Here is a 7179-nt window from a genome sequence, read left to right on the forward strand (position 1 = left end):
AGAGTGGCTGTTAGGGAATTTGCAGCTGTCCATGTGCTTGCATTGTGTCCCGAAAAAGGTTAGAAGGCATGGCCTCTGCTGCCAGTCCTCCAGGTGACCATTGTGAACCAGAGAGGTTGCAGGAAAGTCTCTTAAGCTGCAATCGGCCCTAGTGCCAAGTGATGCTACCAGCTACCCATCATCTCATGCTCCAGGTGATGCTGCTAGCTACACATCATCTTGCCCCTCCCACTTTGAGAATCCTTTCCTTACAGAGGTGAGATTGTACTTCTGGGAGCTCCCACAACACACTGACCTTAATCCCATCCCCTGAGGATGCACAGAATAAATCCCTCGTCCCCTTCAACTCCTCCATTCAGGAAAGAATGTTCTGACCCCCTATCCCCCCACCCTATCTACCCTCCTCTGTCACCAGATCCTTCTCTCACTTTCTCAAAAGGGAACTGACTATATGTTCTAGGAAAGTCAGAAGACCCCAGAGCAGGGCAAAACCATTACCTCCCTCATTCTGGGTTTTCTACCTTTATTAATACAACCTGATGTCAGTGTTGGGTTCCTTTTTGGTCATTATTTTGTTTTGTCTTTCAACAACAAATCCCTGCTGGATCTCTTTATGCTTGCAGTCTACGAAAGCATCAGTGTACAACAGAAGGTGTTATACCATATCTCCCACGTTTCATGTCCAAATGCAGTTCGCCTTTTGAGCCCAGCGAAGGCCCTGATGATGTTTTCATGTTTGACTCCAGCTAGCAAGGGTTGCAGTCAGGGGGCAGAGCCAGGACTTAAACCTATTCAAGAATGATAACAACCCCTCCACCACCACATACCTAGGATGCACATACCTGGTACTGTGGTGGTCAACAGGTACCCATAGCTGTAGTTAAAGAGGTTCAAGTTAGCTGACTAGGCAGGTCTGAGGAGGGAGGGGGCCTCCAGGAAGGGACAGATGCGGAAGGGAGGTGACATTACAGGAGATTACAGGAGGATCTGGAGGGTGCTAAACCCAGCTCGGTCGGTGGAGGCAACCTCTCCCGGCCTCCCCTCTCCACTGGAGACAGGCACAGCACACACTCAGACATCCTGCCCTGGTCTATGCACATGTGTGCCTGTGGGCAGCTCACTCGCCCTCCCTGAGATGCTTCACACAGTCTCAGCGCAGGTAACCTGGAGTCTAGGCCCTCAGAGATGGTGTTCTGCTGGCCAGCCATGGGCTCTGCACTGGGTGGCCTGCTTTGGGAGCAGTTGTGCCCTAACTGTGTGACCCTGGACCAGGGACTTGCCCTCTCTGAGCCTCTATTTTTCAGGGCCAACTACACAGGCCAACTCCAAGGGTGCCTGTGAGTGTTGACCAAGTTCATGAGTGAGACAGAGCAGAACCTAGTCCTGCTACATGCTCACTGCACGGTAGGGGTCCCAGGTGCACTGGGGCTGAGCTAGCTTGGCGGAATTTGTGGCAGCCAGAGGGAAGGAGGAGCTTCCTAGCACCTGCACGCTGGCTTGCAATTTCCTGCTCTGTCTGTGTTTTTATGTGTGTGTGAGATCATGTGTACATATGTGTGTACCATGTGTCTGTTTTTATGGCTATGTGCAGTTACATGTATTTGTGTCTGAACCTGTGAGTGTGTTAAGTTGTGCTTGTGTCCATGTCTGTGTGTAAATTGTGTACACACACGTGGCAGGGATGCTGGCAGTGCTCTACAGCCTGCTGGGAGTGGCGGGGAGGCAGCTGAGCCAGACCAAACAGCCCCAGTGAGCTGTGAGCAGCACAGAGCTCTGGTCCTGACTGTTTGCTTTCTTTCTCTCCTTTCCAGTTTCCCTTTAACCCATTCCTGCTTCATTGCAAGCCATGCAGGAGGCCTTGCCAGGGGAGGCGGCCAGGCCTCTACTTCTCTCCCCAAAAGGCACCCTGCTAGCTCACCTCTGCCCCAGCCAGCCTCACAGCCAAGTTGACCCCACTCAGGTCCCTCCCCTCTCTCAGCCTCAGTTTCCCTGAGCTGCCTCATTTCTCTACCCTCTGGGACTGAAGCCATCCCACACATGTCTCTCTCAGAGGTAATCAAGAACCCCCTTGCCAGTCTTCTATGATCCCAGGAGACTCCAGGCAGAGCATTCCAGGAGATGCCCTGGCAGTGGTTATAGGGATCTGAGGCCAGTCTGGCATGGGGCCTCTGGCTGCCCCTCCCCGCCCCACACCACTTTCGAAGGCTGCAGCTCCAACTGCAGGGTGGAGGACTGCTGGTGAAGAGAGCAAATCAGAGGCCTCCCATGCAGTCAAAGCAGCAATCACAGAGCAGGCCATGTGCCCAGCATGTCCAGGCACGATAGCCACTCTGAGAGGCAGGTGCTACGCCTGTCCCCTCATGCAGATGATGACACGGAGGCTCCAAGATGCAGTAACCCCCTCAAGAGCCAGTGTGTGCAGGGCTGGGCCTGGGACCCCAGCCAGGGAGTTAGAGGTCTCCTCACCTACTTGGCCCAGATCTCATTCTCTCCTCTGTAAATGACAAGAACACCCCCTCCTCAAGTCACCCTATAGGCCTTGACCAGTGTCAGCTGAGTGCAGGCCAGGCACCTGAACCATTGCCTCATGGTCATCCATGACAACCCATTTTGCAGATCAGGCTAGTAGAGGTGAGGGAGTCCCAGTGGCCCAGCTGGCCCCACAATCACTGCAGGGGCAGAGAACAGGCTTACCTGTGTTTCACCTTTTCTTTCCTCCTAACCCAACAGCAAACTCCAATCTTCCCTCTGCTGAAGCTAGCTGACACTGTCTCCATTACAAGAGATGTGGTCCTATCCATAGATGTACCGCATCCACCCTCTTCCCCTACCGAAGCCAGGAGAGAAAGGCTGGAGGCCAAGGCAGTGGAGAGCCCAGAGGCTGAGCCAGAGTCCTCCGCCTCCAGCTGGCCTCCATTGCTGAGCCCACGACGACCTTGGCTACATGAGCAGTTTTGGTTTCTAACTGAAAGTGTCTCAGGGATCGTAGCTGCTCATCCCCTGAGCAAGGCCACCTTCCCCTTCCTGGTCAGGCAGACCTTTCTCTAAGGATGGCCAGCAAGCTGCCAGGACTTCATGAAGCAGGTCTCTGTCTGCTCTTGGCCCCTGGGCATAGCTCCCGCAGGTCAGCCAGACTCACAAGGCCATCCGAGGCCACTTTGAATGTGTCAGTTCCGCAGGCAGAGGCTGCACCCTGACCCCAGCCAGCTGTTTCCTAGGGGGTTGAAACAGCTGCCCAGGCCCCAAGATAGCCAGGCTTCAAAGAGTGTGTGTGACCTCACATGCCACCCTGGCTCCTGCCTAACCCCAGCACTCACAGGACACGTCCTCTGGGGCAGCACCCATCTAGAGGGACAAAGAACCCCTAGAAACAAGGTGTTACTATGTCCCAGGAGAACTTTGAGGGTCACTGCCACTTTAGCAAGGACAGTAGCTTCCAGAGCCAGAGGAAAGGCCGGGAGCTTGCCCAGGGCCATACAGCCAGAACTGGGATGGATGGGCCAGTACCTGCTGCTGTCCCAGGAGGCAGCCATGAAGCCATTTCCACCCAAGGATGCGAAGTGTGCTGTCCACTGCCTCCTGTAGGCTAAGGCAAGAGGGCACTCTGGGAGCTTCACTTTTCTTTAGGCACTGCCAGAGAAGCTGCCAGAGTGCCAGAGACAAGCTGTACTCAGCCCCCAGCGAAAGCCATGTGGAGCAAAGGAGTTGGGGACACATCCCCCTGCCCCCACAAGTCTAAAGAATTGACTGGCAGGGATCCTGCTCACCCAGCCCTGTATGTTTCTCCTGGGCCAGTCCATGGTGAGCAGAGCCAGTACAGCCAAGTGGTCAGGGAGCGGGGACTGAATGGCAGGAAGGGCCGAGACCACAACAGCCTCTCGCCTGCCCTCCCACCCCCGGTGATTCAAAGCGAGACTGAGGCAGACAAAGCACTTGAAAATGTCTGTCAGGGAACATGCTCTTTCCCACACCCCCACCCCTGCCCATCTTTGACCTGAACCTCCCACCTCTGCAGCTGGGGTGGGTTGATTTTTTTTGCCAGTCCTTGCCACAGAGCACACACATATATCCCAAGATGACAATGGCTTTGCACCCTGAAACCATGGAATAACACAGCTCCTAGTCTAAGAGACCAAAAGGCAGTCCACATGGACCATACCTTGGACCTTAGGGAGCTAGGACCTGCAGGAATACCTATACTGGTAGCATCAGAAAGTCAGCCCAGAGGGACAGGCCCCAGGATTTTCATTCATTCTGGAGGACCACACCTTGATTTCAATCTGCTTACTAAGTAGATAGGCCAATTACATATTATTTTCCCAAATGCAGGCAAAAATAATACGTCAAATTGACAGTCCACGCCCCTGCCCCTACAACCTGGAGTGGAAAGTATGCAACCCACATTGCAGGATGCAGTGTCCTGTCCAACCCACTACAGGGAAACTGAGGCACAGCCAGAAAAATCTGTCCAGAGCCCACTACAATGCCAGGGGGCAGAGCCACCACTGAAATCTGGAGTTGGGTCTGCAGTGGGACTCATTTTGCTGGGAGAGACAACCCAGCACGCAGATCACCCAAACTGGGAGACACACCATCTGTGACAGACCCTGTACCTGCAGACCCCCTAATGCCATGGACAAACTGGGCCCTCACCCAGCTATGGCTCTCCCATCCTTCAGAGTCTGGCTGATAGAGGTGACCCGCCCGGGGAAATGGACACAAGAAAGTGATGGAACTGGAGAAAAAGGGACAGAGGAGGATGGTGGCCCAGGGAAGTGCCGCCATGGTTAGGACCACCACCCACTTCAGAGATGTATCCCCTGCCCTGCCAAGGATGCCTCCAGGAGGCAGTAAATAGGCTCCTAAGCACACAGGAGTTTACCTCAAAGCCCCTGCCCCCCAAGAAACCAAGACATGGATCACTGTGGACACTTTATGGATGTGGGCTCATGCACACACACGCAGGTCTGATCTTCATCCCACCTTGACACACTTGCACTCCCTCAGCTGCTAAAGACCCCAAGACACCCCACTCCCTTCAACACAGCCCTTGCACCCCTACTGCCCCAGGGCACACAGCAGCAGAAGGGGGGGGACTGTCCGCATCCTTCCTCCCCCAGCCCAAGCCCCAGGCTTGGTGGCGTCCCTGCCCGGCTGCCTGGGAGACACATGTGGTTTCAGTTAGAAATAGAGCGGGCATTTCCGTCCCAGACAGCGGGGCCCTGCCAGGGCCCCGGCCCCACAGGCGCTCTGAGAAGAGACACTTTGGCCCCTGGCTCCCTGATGGCCATCCCGGGGTCCCAGAGGCCCCTGTCATCTGCAACCCCCAACTCTATTTTCCTGCAGCCCCCTATCCCCGAACCTCACCTCACCTGGAGCCGGCCACAACACCCGGTGGCTCAAGGACCCGCAGTGCCCAGCTCAGTCCTCAGCTGCCCGCCTGCCTGTTCCCGGCTCTGTCTGGAGCAGGCTGAGCGGGATGGGAGGAGGGCAGGGTGTCGGAGGGGGGGCGGGCGGAGGGAGGGGAGGGGGCTATGGAAATGAAACTTTAATAACAGAGCCCCTTTGTTTCCGAGCATATGGGATATTTCATACATACTGAAGACATTAGCCGTCTATATTTTTAAAGGCTCGGGCTAAAGGATGAATAAATACAGCCCATGTTCTGCTCAGCAAACACACACATGCCGAGCGAGGGCTGGCTTCTGGCGCTTTGCAAAACCCAAAGGGAAAAAACCCTAGTGACACAGGACACTTGTAAATAAATATGTCTCCAGTGCCTCGGGCTTGCCCTGCCCTCCCAGGAGCCATCTGGACACCTTGGGGCTCCTGTGGCACCCCACCCCTACCACCCTGCCACCTTCTGCCCCACCAGCCCCCAGCCCTATTCCCTCTCCCAGGACCACATCTCCCTGTGGGGGCCCAGGGCCCAGAAAGGGGCAGGGACTTGCCTGAGGTCACACAGCAAATCAGGGCCTGGGGCCAAAGGGCCATGCCGCCTTCTTCCAACAGGATGGATCCTCTACTCCCTCACTTTGGGGGCAGAAGGGGAGACCCCGGGCCCCAGAGAGAAAGCCCACGTGTGGGCTGGGACAGTGCCCGCCTGCCTCTCCCACTGGAGCACCGTTCTGGGCACCCCCCTCCAACCCCATTCTGGGCATCCATCCAGCATCAAGACGTCAGCAGGGCTGGGAACTGGGCCGGCCCCAGGAAATCCCCTCTGGGCCGGCAGATCCCAACAGGCCTGGAGGCTTCAGGTGCAGGAGGCTTCCTCCCTGACAGTCCAACTCCCGGTCCCCTTGTGTCCTGCATCTGTTCTCTGGGGACAAACACAGAGGCCCAGAGAAGTCCAGGCCTTTGGCCAAAGTCACACAGCAAGCAGGGGGCAGGCACTCAGATCTGTGCTTGCTGGCAGGACTGTGCTGGTGTCTTCCTGGTCTGCCAAAGTGATAGTTAGTGCCTTCTTGCCAGCCCCTGGGGAGGTTTGCAGTCCTTGTCTCCCATCACAATCCAGCCTGCGTGCTCCAACTTTACAACCATGAGCTTAGTGATGTTGTTAGCATGGCACCTAGTATGTAGAAAGAACCAATAATGGATGCAATCTGACTATGGAGACATTGATGGAGTCCCTGCCAGGGCCACAGCCACAGCCATGGCCGTGCCTCATCTTGAACCTGCCACAGCTACCAGTACGGAGATAGCCCCTGTCTTCACACTGTCTGCATAGCCCCTCTGCACCCCTCGACTTGGCAGCAGGCACCACGGCAATGCCCATTTGGGGGTTACCCCCTTGTGAAGGCAGTAGAGAGTGGCAGGCCAGGCCTCCCCAGCCAGGGTTACTTGACACCAGGGCAGATGTTTCTACCCCTCCGGCAGCTCACTCCTCGCCCTCTCAGCCACATGCTGCTGGGCACCACATGCCCACTGAATGTCTCCACATCCTAAGGTCATCAAACTCCTGGTCCCCTGCCAGACAGGGTCCCCTAAGCTCCTCCCATGGAGAGTGGCATCAGCAAGGCAGCCGAAGAGTTGGCTTCCTGGCCTCACTCTCTTCTCTTGCCATTCGTGCTGACTCGAGGTGATCATAGGATAAAAATATGTGATGGGGACTTGAGCTGGCGCTCCGTAGTTTCCCTGTGTGCAATTGGGTCCTGGCATTCTCTTCATCCTGTCTGGGTT

General features: G+C 55.8%; 1 protein-coding gene across 2 annotated transcripts in view; it reads right to left on the reverse strand.

Moving 5' to 3' along the window:
• The window catches only part of SYNPO (synaptopodin), a 219785-nt gene extending 214331 nt beyond the window's left edge, over positions 1–5454 (reverse strand). For both annotated transcript variants that reach the window (XR_009247158.1, XM_036497046.2), the window contains exon 1: positions 5373–5454. The gene's annotated coding sequence lies outside the window, so the exon portion shown is untranslated. The remainder of the gene's footprint in view (positions 1–5372) is intronic.
• Between the last annotated feature and the right edge of the window lie 1725 nt (positions 5455–7179).

Source organism: Ochotona princeps, chromosome 19 (assembly GCF_030435755.1).
Source record: "Ochotona princeps isolate mOchPri1 chromosome 19, mOchPri1.hap1, whole genome shotgun sequence".
In the NCBI taxonomy this organism is placed as follows: domain Eukaryota; kingdom Metazoa; phylum Chordata; class Mammalia; order Lagomorpha; family Ochotonidae; genus Ochotona; species Ochotona princeps.